This window comes from Nipponia nippon, unplaced genomic scaffold (genome assembly GCF_047370975.1).
Source record: "Nipponia nippon isolate SJK-2023a ecotype South Korea unplaced genomic scaffold, ASM4737097v1 scaffold_5, whole genome shotgun sequence".
Taxonomy (NCBI): Eukaryota; Metazoa; Chordata; class Aves; order Pelecaniformes; family Threskiornithidae; genus Nipponia; species Nipponia nippon.
Genome location: NW_028262369.1, coordinates 64,930,117 through 64,948,406, shown reverse-complemented (window position 1 = coordinate 64,948,406; position 18,290 = coordinate 64,930,117). Strand labels below are relative to the sequence as shown.

Here is an 18,290-nt window from a genome sequence, read left to right as displayed (position 1 = left end):
AGTAAACTACATTTATGAAATCCAGTGGGAAATATCAGTGCAGAAGGCAAAAAATACGTCACCAGCTTTAACAAATCTCTCCCAGTTTATCCACAGAAGAGTTTGTTGGAATCCCTGGGAGAAAGCCTCGCAAAATGTACCTATGTTTCTATTAGCTGGAGAAAATCTAGTAATAGCTGTGATAACCCAAGTATAGTACGAGTAATCAGTGGCTTCCTCAGGGAATACATTACCCAACTGTGTTAAAACATGCAGGTTAGCTAATTATTCTCAGCTTCAAGGAATCATGTCAACTTCAACTAACTAGTTTTCAGGGCCCTGAGTGCACCAGTAGGCCTTAATTGCCCAGATCACCTTCTCCTGGGATCTCTACCTACACACCCTCTGCATAAAGCTATTTAAGATCCATCTTTGAAGCTAGTGCTGGTTTTTTCTCTGTTGATAATGTTTTTGCTGTGTGATATCAGACCTGACCTAGCACTGGTCCCATAGTTGCTGGGCTAGTGATGTTATAATGAGTGTTCCTGCTCTGGCTTATGGGACGGCATTCTTGTTGGTGAGGACACTGTTCCTGTCTGTGTTGTGGTTAGCCTTGTCTCCTTATTTGTTTTTTCCTGTGGATCAGCTCTGTTCTTGCTTCTTTCTGACACTAGTCTACCTGTGTCCTTTGAACTTGGTGCACAGAAGTAAGTTACTCCAGATTTGATTTAATGTTCTGTATCATTCCCTGTTTTTCTGCGGGTTCTAAAAGAAGATTTCTGAGAAGCTGTTATGCTTACATAAGGGGAATGGTTCTTATCACTGGTGTTCTGGTTCTTTGTCCCTTAGTTGTTCATAACCAAATTTTAGTTAGGAAAAGCACTTTTTACTAGCTTCCCTCATTTTAGATGTCCTACCAGACTGCATATTCTTGCTTCTTTTACTCAGCTTTACTGGGAAGCTTGGAGAAATGAATGTCCTCAATGGAATAATACTAATGGTTGCTTAATTTGATGTAACAGAACTTATTAAGCACACTGGAATGTGAATGAAGATGGTTATGCAGTAATCCAGGAATGTCTGAGGTGATGCTGTTAAAAGTATGGGAAACACAGGTGAAGAGGAGGTAGAATTTGCACTCTACAAAAATGGTGAGTATGTTTTTCTCTCTGTCCTGTTGTTAACAGGAAAGCTGGACATCCTGATTATAAATACTGCTATAATTCTTTCTGTCTTTGACAAGGAAGGAAACTAAATGTTTCTTATAATTAAAGATTTAGCTGGGGAAAAGCACATTCCTTAGTGTTATATGACCTAATAAACTCCCTGAGGATGAAGCTGTAATTGTGAGATAAATTGAGAGCAGTCCTGAGGAGAAGGACTTGGGGGTGTTGGTTGATGAGAAGCTCAACATGACCTGGCAATGTGTGCTCACAGCGCAGAAAGCCAACCGTATCCTGGGCTGTGTCAAAAGTAGGGTGACCAGCAGGTTGAGGGAGGTGATTCTCTCCCTCTGCTCTGCTCTTGTGAGACCCCACCTGGCATACTGCATTCAGCCTGGGGGCGCCCAACATAAAAGGGACATGGACCTGTTGGAGTGGGTCCAGAGGAGGCCCATGAAGATGATCAGAGGGCTGGAGCACCTCTCCTATGAAGCCAGGCTGAGAGAGTTGGGTTGTTCAGCCTGGAGAAGAGAAGGCTCCAGGGAGACCTTACAGTCTAGCCTTGCAGTACCTGAAGGGGGCCTACAAGAAAGCTGGAGAGGGACTTTTTACAAGGGAGCATAGTGACAGGACAAGGGATAATGGCTACAAACTGAAAGAGGGTAGATTTAGATGAGATATTAGGAAGAAATTCTTCACTGTGAGGGTGGTGAGGCGCTGGAACAGGCTGCCCAGAGAAGCTGTGGATGCCCTGTCCCTGGAAATGTTCAAGGCCAGGCTGGATAGGGCTTTGAGGAACCTAGTCTAGTGGAAGGTGTCTCTGCCCATGGCAGGTGTGTTGGAACTAGATGATCCTTAAGGTCCCTTCCAACCCAAACCATTCTATGACACAGCAGGGGGAAATACATGAGACACTAATAGTATTCATTTCATTACTGGATTTATGGTAAACTTTTAGACCTCTCAAGCCTTAAGTTTGTGCTACCTAAATAATGATCCTCACTGTCTAATACCATAAAGGTATATAGTGCAGGAAGGGTTCTAGCTAGGGTAGTAACTCTTCAACTTATTTAATCTTATTCAAACACAAGTAGAACATTCATGAGTCATTCTGTGTCTTTATGTATAAGCTGAAAAGATTTGTTCAAAAATGTACGGCCTTTTCCCCCCAAAAAACTATGTAAAGTATTGCTTGGTTAAAAATCAAATAAACTAGAGCTACAGGATGCACAATATAATTTTTTTAATTCATTATTACAGTAGTATTAAAGATTTGGCCAGAACGACCATTCTTCTTATGTCTAAGAAAGTCTGCCTGCTGTTAAATATTTATCTAGCATTACAGAAACTGTATGTATAAGCTGCTGGAATTGCTTAGTCTTCTAAGATGAATGCAGATAAGGACCCAGTGAGCAGACTAGCATGTTATTTTGTTGATTTGCCTCATTAAGAAGACTTTAAACTAATTGGGGATTCTCCAGCCTTACCATGTAAAAACTAACCGGCATATCTAAGATACTAATCTCTGAATTAAGATTTACTTAAACTTTGCTGTGGTAATACTACAAACCAGAAGACTTGAAATCCTAAAAGTTCATGTAGAGTTGCATCAGGTAATTTAATTTGACTTCTTTTTAGCTTGTACTTCTAGCTTGTAGCTAAAAAGAAGTCAAATAATTATAAGATTTAAAAAATCAGAACTTGTTTTCCATGTCGACAAAGAATTCATGTTACTACTGGGAAGTAAAACTTTCTTGTCATTACACTCTTCAAAGTAACCAGAATAGAATAGTGTGCTTTGCCAATCCTAGTCTTCTTTCATTCTTAGTGGAAGGTCTTGTCTTATGCATTTGTTATTAGAAAATTGGTCTTTTTCTATTATTAATGTACCCTGAGTTGCTGCTAATGCTGCTGACCCAACACATTTTATGAACTACATTGTCTATAATATTCCTTCATACTGTAGGAGATACTGATTTGTGCATTAAGGACAAATATTCTGGTTGCATTTGCCTCAGCTGTTTATTCTGCAGGTTTTATTTTGCAAAGGTTGTTGAATTTCTTGGTTAAATGATTAAAGCAAGCGTATATTTTAAGTTTTCACTTTGTTGCAGCTAGGAAAACACTTCAAGATTTGCATTCCCACTGCTTTGCAAACACGGAACAGAGTATGTTCTAATCGTATGTATCTGTAAACTAAGATTTCACTCTGCCAAATGTAAATGGCTCTAATGACTTTTATTGAATTCTCACATAAATAGGGTTGTGTGCAGCCACAAGCTAATGGAGGACAAGTATAAATATTCATTACATGTTCCTTTAAAATCAAGGGATGGGTTTACTTCTGTGGTTGTGGGTTCATGGTGATGGGTCTAATTATTTGACTTTGTAGAACTGTAAGATGAGGTTTCATATACCTGGTAGCATCTGAAATCAGTATTTGGGAAGAAAGCTCGTGAACAATTTCTTTGCGCTAACTACGTAGCACAATCAAAAAACTTTAGTTGATTGTTGATAAAATTATAAGCAACAGGGACTGGAAAGATAGCCCATTTCTTACTTTATATGTTCTCATATACAATCTAAAATTTTCATTCTGAAGGATCTTATCTTTACTAAACCTCAGCCTTAAAAGACATTTGCTAAACTAAAAATTTTAAATTAACTATTCCTTAAAAGGATTAAAACCAGCATTGATCGCAGCCTTGTTATAGAATTAACAGATAAGAATTGAAAAAAAAATTACAAAGAGGGATAATCAGGAACTTTAAGCACACAGTGGGCTTTTCAAATACTAAGCTGTTGAAATTAAAACTTCTCAGAAGAATGTGTCGGGCTTTATGGGGTGTCTCCACCTTCTCACCCCTACTTTCCCCAGAAAGTGCTGGGAAGAATCCGGGGCTGATCAAATCGTTCCTGAGAAGACAAAGATGCACGAAGCTCTTTCTGCTCCAGACTGAGACTAGCAAGCCTTGTACAAATATCCCCATGTTGTGAATAAGAACACTCTATTCTCAGAAAAATAGTGAATTTTAGCTATATTTCTCATTGAATGGGAAGGCTGTTTTCTCCTGAGAAATACTGGGGTGAAAAGCAATGAAGTGAGAACAGCTAATGACTTGAGTATGGATTGGCTACAAAAATGTTTTTATTAATCTTTCTCATGTCAGAGGAGGTCTAGCTCATGATGTACTTGGGATTTAGTCATGAAGTTTAGATTGAGAAAGAAGAGACAGTCTAAGATTTTAGTGGATTTTTGTGATTTATAAGCCTCTTATTTTTTTACTTCTATACTTTCAGACTTAGTTTTAAGTTATAGTTCCCTTATCTGCCCTATTTTAAAATAGTGTATAAATAAAAATGGAGAAATGAGTCCTGTGAGTACTACACTTACAGATTTTGTTTGTAAGCATCCTGGAGCAAACTGTGTTCCAAAAGAAATAGATTGTAGAAGAAGAAAATTAAGATTCTGATTGATCTTGGGCCATTTGGGTAATGTGCAGAATGTTTCCATTCCTCTGTTATATTTGGACAATGTGTGCTGGTTTTGGCTGGGATAGAGTTAATTTTCTTCAGAGTAGCTATATGGTGCTATGTTTTGGATTTGTGCTGAAAACAGTGTTGATAATACAGGGATGTTTTTGTTGTTGCTGAGCAGTGCTTACACAGAGTCAAGGCCCCTTCTCACCGCACCCCACTAGCGAGTAGGCCGGGAGTACACAAGAAACTGGGAGGGGATACAACCAGGACAGCTGATCCTAGCTGACCAAAGGGATATTCCATAGCATATGACATCATGCGCAGTGTATAAATCTGGGGGAAGAAGCGTGGGGGGGTGGTGGTGGTGGTGGTGTTTGGAGTTATGGCATTTGTCTTCCCAAGTAACTGTTATGTTTGATGGAGCCCTGCTTTCCTGGAGGTGGCTGAACACCTGCCTGCCAATGGGAAGTAGTGAATGAATTCCTTGTTTTACTTTGGTTGTGTGTGTGGCTTTTGCTTTACCTGTTAAACTGTCTTATTCTCAACCCACAAGTTTTCTCACTTTTACTCTTCTGATTCGCTCCCCATGCTGCTGTGGGGGGAGTGAGCAAGCAACTGTGTGGTGCTTAGTTGCTGGCCATGGTTAAACCACAACACCATGGAGTAATTTGTGAAGGCAGAACTGGCTGAAGAAAGCAGTCAAAAAAGGACATGAAGGATAAGACAACAGGCTAAAAGCACTTTTTCATGTAAATGTTGCCTGTACAGGGTAATACAAAGAAAAGTTTGCATTGGTCTCATTCTCTCTCATATTTTGTGTTTTCAGAAGTAATGGTCTCTGGTTTTATATACATCTGGTACCAGTTATGAATTTTGGAAGACTGAGAGTGTGAAAGGCAAGGGAGACAAATTGATGTATAAACCTAGGCATGTGTATAGATCTTTCTAGGACCGGGGCCTGGCGTTTGACTTGAAGATATTTAAATTAATAAAGGAAGAAAGTTCAGCATATGAAATATGAAAAATGAAAGTGCAGAAAATTTTAAAAATAAAAAGCATATAATTACATAAATTGAAGATGTCTGTGATGGGGAGTCCTGGATCTTAAATGAACCTTCCATTCTCATCTTTATGAATTAAATTATATTACTGAATCTGTTCTTCCATCTCAACTGCTAAAACTGAGTGAAATCAGAGATCCTGCACGCTATGGTTTTGTAGTGAAGAGTCAGCATAAAAGGAATGTCATGAATTGGAAACAAAGGGGACTGATGGAAGACTCTGGATATAATTGTACTTTACTACAGTAAAGAGTTTTCATGATATCATACAAAAGACTAATCTATGAGGTAAATCAGTATTGTACAGGGAGCAATGAATAAAGCATTAGTTTGAACACCAAAGACAAATGATACCTATATGAAACAGAAACAATTTAAGAAAGGAATGCTAAACCTCTAATACTTCAATCATCAGTATTGCAGATGAAAAACAATATATTAACACACGGATGACTTGGGGTGTTGTCATTAAAGTTGTACTACTAAAAAACCACTTATCTGCAAGGTAATTAATATTTTAAAATTATTAGGGTCTTGCACATGAAAATATATTTAAGGGGGGAAAAGGGGCTGTCATTCTTGATTAATTTTGGTTTGGGACAGAAGATTACAGCTGTATCCTAGTGCTGTTCATAGTGAACATGTTTTTTACTGCTGCAGAAAACTGAAAATAAAGGACTCAATTGTGTAGTAAAATGTTTTCTAGTTTAAAGATTTTTTTTTACCATTGCTTTTTGTACTACTTCAATGTAAAAATCTAGTTGCTTATATTGTTCCAATGTGTAACTTACTTCAGTAAAGGTTAAAGTAGGGAGAAAGATAGTAAGAAATGCAACTTATTGGAGTGTCCAAAGTAGTCACTATTCCTTATTGGTAGTATTCAAATTAAGTGAAGAATAATCAATGAGTCACAGGGAATACCTGTTTTGAGATTCCTGGTTGTCTGTCTGTTTTAATAATAAAGTATTATCTAGCTCATACTGACAATGAACATGAGGTATTGTCAGGTAGGAATTTAGGCCCCTTTTGAGGGGAGATTTTCTCAGGCTGTATGTAGGTTTTATTTGGCACTGTACATTTTGCAGGATAACATGTGTTTTAAGTTAGAAACATTGATGTCCGTTGTGGTTGGCAGTCCATGTATGCTAGTCCATAGGTAGCATCACCAAGCAAGTAAGAGATTGTAGATTAAATGTTTTATTCTTCTAAATGGAAGTCAAAATGGAAGCTCCACCTTTGGTCTTGGCATAGAATATTCTTCATCTCTATGTAGGAGGGTGCCTAGAAACTATTCGGTGCAATTGCTAATGCTCCTGGCAAATGCCTCACTGAGAAAACAGACTTCAAAAAAAGTCTGCAAGGGGAAGAGGTAGAGGGGAAAAAAAGCCTTAGGAATTGACAGACTATAAATGTGGGAGAGCTAGATGCTGCAGCTGTGTTATTGAACATTTGATAACAATGTCTGGAAGCAAAATAGAACTAAATTTTGTTCAAATGAAATTTACATGTGCAAAAGTTTTTTGTCTTCATGTGCTCTGTGGTGACTAGAAAGAAATCTATTAAGGCTCTTTCTAGAGTGGTATTGATAGCAAGTTTGAAGACACCAAAAGGATTAGCTCTCTATCTTGTTGAATAGTCTGATCTGGTTCAAAAGCATGTGTGATCAGTAGCAGAGGCAGTTAGAAGTTCTGACATGCTTGCTGGCACAGATAAGGGAATGGTGGTGGTAGGACGACAGAATTAGAGCCATGGACCATTATTTATGCTACTTAAAAGATAATTCATTAACAACACTGTTATACAGCAACCCCAAAACTCCTTTCTTTGTTTCTTGTGGTTTGTTTTCTTGCTTCCCTGAAATTGCTTTACTAGAAGGTGTTATAATTAAAGCAGCTGCAATACCTTTTGTACTAAATGTTATCCTGACTGACAAGAGGAAGATTTAGGAGCATGAGCTTGTGAAGTGGGGATGTATATTGCTGCTAATACTCAATGTTGCCATATCCTAATTCAGGGGGAAAAAGGATGTCCAAATAATAAGTTCCTGTTAAAAAGGCAGACTCATTGGTTAATGATTAAAGGTAGCATGGTTTAGCTACAGAATAGCATTGGGAAAACAAGTCAGCTGCTGAGGCAAACAGAAAACTAATTACATGAATGGTAGCACACTTTGAAAGTGGAGTTGTGTCATGGTTAATGGAGATTGTGCCTGTATATATTTCCAATCAAAACTGTAAGAACTTGATATTAAGTGTTTGAAGTGCTGTCACCTGGCAATGGATCTATTATGGGGGAAAAAGTAGTTGCAAGCAGGAGAGCTTGGTCCTTGCTTAAGCAGAATTACCAACTCAGCTGGCCTGGAAAAGTAGGTGCTGTCTTGTCAGTAGTGGTTAGTGGTTTTGCTGGAAAGGAAACAGAATCTGCAGCTGAGCCCTAGAGGTTTGTTGGATGGTCTCAAATTTTGTGCTTGTTGAGACTGGTTTTTTGTTTGGTTGAAGCAAGGTGTACCTTGAAGTATACCCACTGGAGACAGCTGGAGTTTATTGTCCTGTAAAGGCTGAGTGACACACCAGCACTGCAGGAACCACTAGTCAGTCCTTTTTACCTTTTATGTGCAATAAAGTCTGAAATGGCTAGTATGAAGTCTGTATAACTAGCTCAGGCATGCAGGGCAGTGGGGTTACTCTACTGAGCAGGAGCTGAGCCTGCAGTAGGTGACTCGAGTTAGCTCATTAGGGCTGGAGGGTGCAGTGGAGGAGAAAGCGACTTGGTGCAGACAGATGGGGAGCAGCAGCTTGACTTCTGTTACAGAGGAAGAAGGGAACTGCTGATAACTGAAGGTAAGATACTATGAAGATGCAGGCTTATTAGGTAAAAGCCCAAACTCTGAATAGTCTTGAACAAAAGACCCTTGTTTTGTGGATGTGGGGCCAAGAAGTTAAGCCAAGAAAAAATACAGCTTGGAAGGCGGTAACAGAACAGTCTTTGCATGTTGAGCTACAGGAACGGCAAGGAAAGTGTATAGAAGCTGTTGGAGAGATTAGCTCTATGTTGATGTTATGCTGAGCTTTTGAAACAAAGCTACTTAATGCTTATTTTGCTTCAACTGAAATCAGATGAAAGACCTGTGTCTGTGTGACTCACAAGCATTCATAGAGCTTTCAGCTTGAAGTTTAGTCACAATAAAATGTTCAGTGTAGCATTAACTACTGTAACATGTGCTGGCTGGCAGCAAAGGTCAAATGCTTTCAAGAAAGCTAAGGATTGTTATTCAAAGTGAAAACCGAGACTTTCGAAGAAAGCTAGTCATAAGGTGTGTCTGAAAGCTTAATCACTGGATTTAATGTATATCCACATGCTTCAAAATTATTGCAGTGAAGAGTCTAATTAGTTTTGAAGAAATATATTGTTGTAGAACTGCAAATTAAAGGGTGTCTTAATCTTCCATCCAGAATATAAGTAAAGCAGATGAGCAAAACTGTTCTTTTGAACTTTCTTCTTATGCTGAATGATAGATAAGATATTCACTAGAGGATGTAGACTCCTGCCAGTTCCAGGTTTGTGTAAATGGAAACTCAATGACAAAGAATTGAGTTTTAAGTGATACGTATTAAGTTAATTAACTTCTCCCTGTGCAGACAAAAAAATGTAATCAGTCATATCCTTGTCTCCAAATTCAAAGCTGCAAGCCTAGGCAGTATTTATGTGTGTGCTCTACCCCAAATGTAGCAATAATATTAAGGTTTGTGGGCTGTTATTGCAGAAATGAGATGTAGCATCTAACTGGACAAATGGCCCCATTTCATTTGTGTTAGAATCTATATGGGATCATGCCACTGCAATGTTGAATGTAGGACTGTGGCATGCAAATGTTTAGACCCACCCTTTACTCCTATGGGCTAGGTTAACTGCATAAAGGATCTGGGTGAATTTGGCCCGTGAGGGCTCTGAAAGTGCTTCATAAACGGCATAATTCTACTGAACAGAGTACAGATAACAATTAGTTGTCATCTGTCTTTTAGAAGAAAGTTTGTACTTATTAGACTCTTCCAGACAGAGGCATAGAAGACATAAAACCAAGAATAGGGAAAACATGAAAGGTAGCTCTTAAAACAGATAAACCAGCTCCAAAGTTAAGTGTTAACAGGTTCTGTTATTTTGGGAGACTAATCAAATGTAGAAACTAACAGCAAGGTGTGATTCTATTTTATATGTAAATTTTAAGCTTCAGGGTAAGACTGTCTTGCACAGGAATCTTCAGAAGCCAGTTTCACCTGAAATTGATTCCACCTCTTCCAAAGCATTTCTGCACAATGACTTTTTCCATGCATTTTATGCAACAGAGGAATGGTATATAAACTAGACATGTATTCTTGTTATTTCTGTAGACTTGGTTTTTTTCCCTTCTTATACCTGCTGCTTTGTCCTTGGAAGTTAGGAATGGGTTCTGCATAGCAGAGTAAAATCAGTTCTGAAAATAATCTCTCTTTTTATATGGACTGCTACAGTGTTTGTAAGTTCAGATATGTTTGCAAGACTTTCGGTGATCCTTAATTTTACATGCTTGATTATCCTAACCTTAGTGTTGTGTTAAATTCCTTTTCTAAGGCACTGTTTCTTTGTTTTCAATATTAAAACATTCCTTTCATGTTAGGCTTGAATTAGGAAACAGAGTAAACTGATTTTGCCTGTTCCTTACTTCTAGGCTTGCTGGACAGGACAGTCCAGATCAGATGTTTGATATTGACAACATCATTGCATTTAACCGGGTGTGGTACTAGAGCTTTCTAAAATGATTTAAAAAAATCTCAGGGTGTAACTGTTAAGTCAGTTCCCCAAAGCTGATCAGTTTTCTTGTCTGCTTACTGATGAATTACACTTCTAGAGCTTGTACATCAAGAGTTAAGAACTCTATGGGAACTTCAGTATAGGACTAGGCATAAAAAAATCTGTCTTTCTCTTTCCACTCTCCAAGAAAGGGGGAGGGAAACTTTCTTGGCATTCAGGTTTTCTCTCTGTAGCAGGCTTGGCACATCATTTATTTGCACTCAGTTGATGTTTGAAAGGTTTCCTTTGCAGGATGTGTCTGGAAGCTTTTCTTCCCTTCAAAGCTTAGACTTTGTAAATGCTAATGGTTCTTATGTGAGAGATGGGGTTGCTATACATCTTGTCCCTTCTCCTTCCCAATCTGCCAGTGAGAAAGTAAGCCATTTAATGTTCTTTGAGTTTTCTTCTTGAAGATTTGCTTGATAAGGATTTTACCATTTTAACTTGTTTGATTAGCTGCAATAAGCTCAGCTACTCTTTTTCCTTTCCTGGAGCAGCCACAAAAGAATACAAGCTGTGTATTGTAGAAAAAGTACTTTTTTTTTTTTTAGTTTGGGGGGCAGGGGGGAAAAAGCTACCTTATAATATGATTAGAGAAACTCCATTTTTAGCCCATTTACTGCACTAATTGACATGAATGCTTCATAAAAGATTTATGTGTGGTCAAGACTAATACTATGAATTTAATGTTCTAAAGTGTGCAAAAGAACCAAAGGTCTGCAAAAATCCTGAAAATTCAGGAAAGAATAGTAGAGTTCAAACAATTCCTGCTTTTTTACTTAAATGCATTTAAATAATACTCCATTTGAATGATACTTTTGTGAAGGTTTATAATATACTGTAGCTGATGGCTCACATTGTTAGAGTTCAGACTGCACTTTTGCTATACTAAAAATTTCATTTTATTCCTCTTTTCACCTAATTTACAAAATTAAAGAGAGTTTTAGTCTATTGTGTAGGATATTGGTTAAATGGTCTACAAAGACAACGTGACTATTAGGAGAAGTGTTATAAAATAAGATTCAAAATGCTCATTTCCTCAAAAGAAACAAGCTGAAATGAGAAATGATTAAAAATGCTTTGAAGTTGATTCTCAACGTTTTTTTCCTAATGATATTAAAAACAATACCATACAAGATATGGATGAATATTAAAAGTAAAGGGTGCAAAGTAACAGAAATTTCCAAGTAATGTATTTGGTTCTACAAATATTGGTGTTTGTCAGTGGCCTCTGTGATCAGTTCCACATTGCTAGGATGCCAGGCAAGCATCTGACATGATGTGCATTGTTGAGCATTTCCAAAGAACTGTTCTAGCTGTGGGTTTGAGATGAGAAGGCTCTGTTAGGGAGTTTGGAGAAGGGAATTTCAAACCTTCTACTGTACTTCATCTTGTATTTTTTAAAATAAGACAAATTGATGATGAAAAGCAGTATGTAGGTCAGTAAAAAATTCTAGTTCAGCCCTTTGGAATCAGTATTTAGTTCCTCGGGTTAAGTGTGCCACGGTTGCCAACATTTAATGTGTTGGTGAGACAACAGTTTAAGCTATGCCTTGTTCGTCCCTTTTTAAAGGTGTTGAGAAAATAAAACAAGGTTTCCTATTAGTGTATTCCCCATCGAAATGAAGAATCTATAGTAAATGCGAAGCTAGAGATTTAGTTAAACTTGAGATCTGAACTTAGATCAATTTGTTTGATTTCTGATTTCTTCAAACTGATTTATGAAGTAATGAGATGGGGCGTATTAGGATTTTGTTTTACTGGATTGGTATGTTCATTGCACAGTTGTTCAAATGCAAAAGTATCATGCAGAGCCTTCTATTTCCTGTTCCACGGTTTAAGCCAACACTTGAAATGTAGTAATTCATCCATTGTAAAATGAGAGGGTGTTTTTATGATCCAGCACAAGCATCTAGTATAATAATTTCAATTCTACCTTAATGTTTGTGTGTTTCTATAAAAGAAGCTTTGACTGATGTTTTGGACAGCCAGTCATGCCAGCAGAGTGGTTTGTGACTCTACTCGTGAAAATCAAGTGAAGAGCTGTGAGCAAATAACCATACCACAGTTACACAAGAATATTCTAACATAAATGAGGTAGAATTTGCTAGTACTAAGTAGTTCAAATAAACCCAATTATTTACAGTGCATTTGCAAATTTGTTTCACACTATTTACTCTTCCAAGAAACAGAAGATTAAGTCATAGCCTTATCAGAAATGGCCGAAATCAACTCAAAACAGACAGCATACCATTTAACATTTGTTGGTGAAGCTTATTTTTATATCTGAAATGAAGCACAATTCTTGAGATGTAAAGAATAGGTTGCTATGCTAGATAGAGCAAAGGACTTCAGATGTTACTCATCTTCAAACAAATGCCTGTTGAACTCATGCTGTCTTAAAAATGATTGGTATGCTATGCATGGCTTAAACTGTTGTCTCACCAACATGCTAAATGTCACTGCTTATTGTACACTAAAGCTGAGGAACTGAAATACTGATTCCAAAGGGCTGGACTAGAATTTTATACTGACCTACATACTGCCTTTCACTATCAATGTCTGTTGTGCTTAAGTTCATGTAACTGCACTCAGATGGAAATGTCTAATTCTCTGCCTCTGGACTAGCGATGCCATGTCTGAAATAAGGAAAGTGAATGCCTCGTCTTTTCTTGTTGCTGAAGATCATAAGTGGAATACACTTGTGCTGTAGCTAGTCAGGCAATAAGTAAAATGTATATTCAAAGTAAACTTTCTGTAACAGCACAGTAAGTCAGTAAGTGCTTGCCAGTTGCTTCCTGACTGAGAATTTGAAAGCAAAAATCTCAAACAGTAGGGAGCAAATTTTTAAAAAATACTAGAATGTTATAGAATCTCTGGGAATAAGTTTTGTAAAAGTAGAAGCAGCAATGGATGAGCACTCAAATCAACTATAAGCATTAGACCTGGAATATGGGGCTGTTGTTTCCGAGTCCTGAAATTGTTTTGTTCCATTCTTAATTCTTTATGTAAGTGTGTATCCCAAGATTAGGTATATGTCAGAAAATATAGTTTGTGGGTGTGGAGGCACTGATTTGGGGGGTTGCTTTGTTTTTAATTCCCTGGTGGTAGATGGAAGAACAGTGGTGTTTAGTCTTCTGCTGTTTTTTTCTGATGGATTGTCTGACCTGGAAAAACATCTATCTGAACACCTGATGTCACTTGCTAAATCTCCTACTTTTGTGTTATCCAGTCTTTCTTCTGGACAGCTGTCACTTTTCCTTTGGATTGTAGGAATTGCATACCTGTATGTAGTGCATGTTGAGGAATACTAACTTTGGAAGTAGTAATTGTCTTAGCAGTGTTAAAGACCCCATTGCTTATGGTAGATTTTGCTACAGAGCCTATCTTCAGAGGTTAGCTACAATACACCTGTGGATTCAAGTTTTCCATATTAATGTTAGAGAGGAATTTTACTAATAAATTGCCTCTTCCAAGCCTTCCTCTTGATTCAGTATGCCCCATTAAGCCTTACAAAGAAATATGACATTTTTTTCCTTGAGGAATTATTTGATGGGCGTAAGTAGCTCTCTTCTGCTTATGGCAATGTTATGTGACAAGGTAACTCTTCCTCTTTTGTGGAAAATAATCCTTAGGATCAGAAAAAAAATGCTAGTAAGTCTAGGTTACTATGTCAGGAAAAACTAATGTATTTGCAGAACTTAACAGCTGATGGAGTAGTGTATATCTCTCTTCTAGTAGAGGAGGATCACAAAATGGAAACATTGAAGAGAATATCTGTGAAACATGTATGTCAATCAGATGACACTAATACTTGTGTTACAACTTCTGCATTTGCCACTAGGAAGATATGTGTATTTCTTGCTGTTGAAAACCCATCATTCTTTAGTGATGAACATAAATGCTTTAAGCAATTATCACAAACTGTTAGAGAGTTTAATAGGACTTATCAAACAGATCTGGGGAAATAATGATGTCTCCTGTCCTTTCAACATTGCCCTTCTCAAGGATTGGTTTGAATAAATTCCTTGCTGTGCTTAGGTCACACAGTTTAAGATCTTTCTTATTTCAAAACTTGATGTACAGGATTATGAAACTGATAAAATTAGGAAAAACAAATTCAATCTGGGGAACAGAGCCTGATGAGCAACAACAGTCTTACTGTTGAGTGAAATTACATTTAATTGCTTAACCCATGTTTTATTTCTTTATACTTCAATAAGTGATGGAACATTCTTGCGATATCAATCAAAATGGGAATTCTTCTGTATTGTAATATCTTGAACTTTTCAAAGGCACTACTTCTAGAAGACTTCTAATTAATTTGCTTTTGCCAAAATTAAGAGAATAGTTTTTAAACAGAAAACTTGAAGCCCTTCAGCAGTTGCTTTCTAATCTTACATATCCATCAATGTTTGTAATGAAGTCTCACTATTGGGTGACTTCCTGACTAAATGAATTTCATTTTGAATTCAGTCCAGATTTATTAAACTATTTAGCTACTGCAGAAAGACCCATTACAGTCTGAATCAAGGTTTGGACTGCCTTGTTATTTCAAGGTATGTTTTGGAAATCTCCTAGACTACTTTAAAAGGAATAATGATCCTGTGGCAGAGACTTGTTTGGAAAAAGACTTAATTCCTGTATCTATTTCGACAACTAACTAAGCTTCTCTGTTCCTGTTGCCTGCCTGTACAGAGGTTAATGCTTCCTTTCTTCCTCCTTTTCTAGAGTCAGCTGTTTGAAAAAACAACAGAAAAGCATTATGTGGCGGGAATAGTATGCTAGATTATCTAGGACTCTGTAATAAGTAATACAGATGCTATGCAAATTTAGCTTGTAGTGTACTATTACATAATAACTTATATTCACTTGATGTGCAAAAGAGTAAATTTTGTGAGATTAAAGAAAATGAATTACAATATTTTGCTTTCTCTCAGTCCAAAACTCATTTTATGGCAATGTTCTGTAGGCTTACTATATAAAAATCACATGTTGCAACAGATTAGTTATTTAAATACTACGTAGAAAATGATTATTTAAGACTTAGGGCTCTGCAGTAAAATATTTTAGCTTGCTTATCAATCAGTCAAAACTTCAATTATGGTTTATAGCTGCTTAAATAACTTGTTCTCATCTCCTTAAAATGAACATGAAGTACAAAAGAAGGGCTCTAGCAAGAAAATAATCGTGATTTGAAATGAATATAATGAATGAAAATTACCTGCTAGCTTTAAACCTAGAAGCCAGAGAGTCTGAAATTGCTTTCCAGTATAAATCTCTTGTAAATACAACTAAAATATTTCTGTTAGGATTGAACATATAGTCATCCCGCTGAAAACTCGAATATATTTGTGGCATCTAGAATTACCAGTGGAAATACTTCTACAATGTGTAAGGGAAAATGTGTTAACTTTTGAAGGGCTGGCTCTGTGCATCTGTGATGCTGGCCCACATTTATGACATGTAATGCATATGCTCTAGTCATTACCTCTTAGTTGATGAGGATGGAGAGATGCAGTCTAGTGGCCTGAGTCAGGTACAAAGCATAGGCGAGGTAACAAATGGAACCACTTTTCAAAAGAGAAGCAGAAAGGTTACTTTTTTCACCTCTTTCCTCTCCTCCAATTGCATTGGTCAACAGATGGAATAAATGCCTCAACTAAAAAAAAAAAAAAACCACCACCCTGAAACAAACACCTTGTCATCAGTGATGATTCTTTATTCCTATATTTAAATATACCCTGTAAAACAAATTTCTGCTTGGACTTCCAAAAAGCTGTAATCTCTTAACAGTAGCTGCATGTGCAGTATCTTTACTACTTTGGCAATAAGATATAGCATAGAAGTAAACCTGCTTCTGCTGCTGGGGTAGAGCAGGAAGCCTCTTTGCTTATTTGAATCATCTCATCTGGAGAGACTTGGACGCTGTTTGCTATTTTTGTTCTAGCCCCTAACTTAATGACTTGATCAACAAGAGATGTTAGATGCTTGATGATTTAGTATGTCACACTACATATTCAATCTTTAGCTTCTGTAGTTGCATCAGAAACCTTAGCTTGATTTTTGTTATATAGGAATAGTTGAAAACTTTGGTAGAATCTGGTGTTTTACATAGGAAATGCATTGCCCCTTACAAACTCACTAGCTTTCTTCTAAAAAATTAATGAACTATAAAAAAGCCTTTAATTTCTCTAGATTGGTTCTGATTATAAGTTATTAAGCACTGCTTATTTTAAGCTTGTTCCTTCCTAAGTTATCGTAACTGACTTTGAATACATCATGGTGTTTATAGAGTAGTCCCTGCAAAGTAGCTTCTGTTTAACTGTAGATTCTTCACAATCAGGATTGGTTTTGCTTGTTTCCTTATGTAATGAGAAAGGCAGAGAATTGGATCCCTCAGTTTCCTGTTTTGGTTGGCATCATGCCATTGTCCAAGAAGAATATGCTTATCACTTAAACATATTTGTTTCATAAACTTGTCAATTTAGTGATGCTGCAAAAATATCTTAAATAGTACATGTAAATGCCCCTTAGGAAATGTTCTTTCCATATTTAATAATTTAAAAATGTTAATTCATGTACCTGTATTAGACAGAAGCATGCTAACTTTTCTAACAATTTGTGTATTATGGAGTCATATTCTAAACAAAACACTATATCATCTTAACCTGGCTGGAGATCAGAAGTAACTTTCTAATCAAGCATTCTCAGAAGAGGTAATTCAAACAGTTAATAAATCTGTGCTCTGTGGCAGGTCTCCAGACTGGGTAGTTCCCCTAGTTTCATGAAACATTTTATCAGTAGCTCAACTTTTGACCCATCCTTGCAATTCAGTAGACTAAAAACTTTTAACAACTCACTCTGACATTCCTATTGAAATCATAACAAGCTTCTGATGAAAAGATGATTGTTTTCTTTATACAACAGGTAAAAGATAATCTTTTTGTAGTGGAGAGCCTGTAAATTCAGCTTCTGTTTCTTCAGAAATATAGCCTTGTGATACAGGCCAGGCTTTCTGAATGACGATGCAGTGACCAGCACTCTTAAAAGCCTCTTTTCTTAATGTTTTATCTGTCAAACTCTGAAAATGGCAGCTGTCCTGACCAACAGCCCACCTTACAACAACATTGTGTTCTCCTTATTGACAAGTCCAAACTAACTGTGTGAAAGAGGGAATTTCCAGCTCTAAGTTTTGCCGTAGGTTTATGAAAATCAAGAGTTAAAATTGTATTGCTGCGCTAGCAAAGATATTGTAGGGCATAGCTTGGTAGACAACCTCAGTTTATAACCTTAAATATAATCTTTACAGATGACTCATTTTGCCTAAAAATTGTATTCTTGCCTCAATGTCTTTAATTCACAACTGTGTAAAATAAAGTAATTTCTCAGTGTACCAACTGAAATATTGCCTGGAAACCAATCTTTTTAGTCTGTAAATTGCTTGGGAGAAATTAAAAAAATATTTCTTTCTTTAAATATTGAGCTTCTTTTAACATTAGGGTCAGAAACAAAACAAGTATGACAATAATATCATAGTTATATCATTAACATCAAAGTGAACTTAAGCCTTTTGAACTGTTGTACTGTAAATGGTAAGCAGCTGATTAATGACACTTAGGGCTAATCAGCATGGAGCTAGACAGCATACTCAATTTTTCCTAGTATTTGAGGAAATAGCGATGTAGCCAATAGGCAATACATCTGTTGCTTCATGTTGTAAAATAAATTAGTATGAAGTGAAACACTTCAGTTTTCCAGAAAAATAAGATTTGAAGTT

General features: G+C 36.9%; 1 long non-coding RNA gene across 1 annotated transcript in view; it reads left to right on the top strand.

The window, feature by feature from the left end:
• Window positions 1-426: 426 nt before the first annotated feature.
• LOC148052293 (uncharacterized) overlaps window positions 427-18,290 on the top strand; it is a 173,796-nt gene continuing 155,932 nt past the window's right edge. The window contains exons 1-2 of the long non-coding RNA XR_015698924.1: window positions 427-556; window positions 1,002-1,130. This is a non-coding gene — a long non-coding RNA (uncharacterized LOC148052293). The remainder of the gene's footprint in view (window positions 557-1,001; window positions 1,131-18,290) is intronic.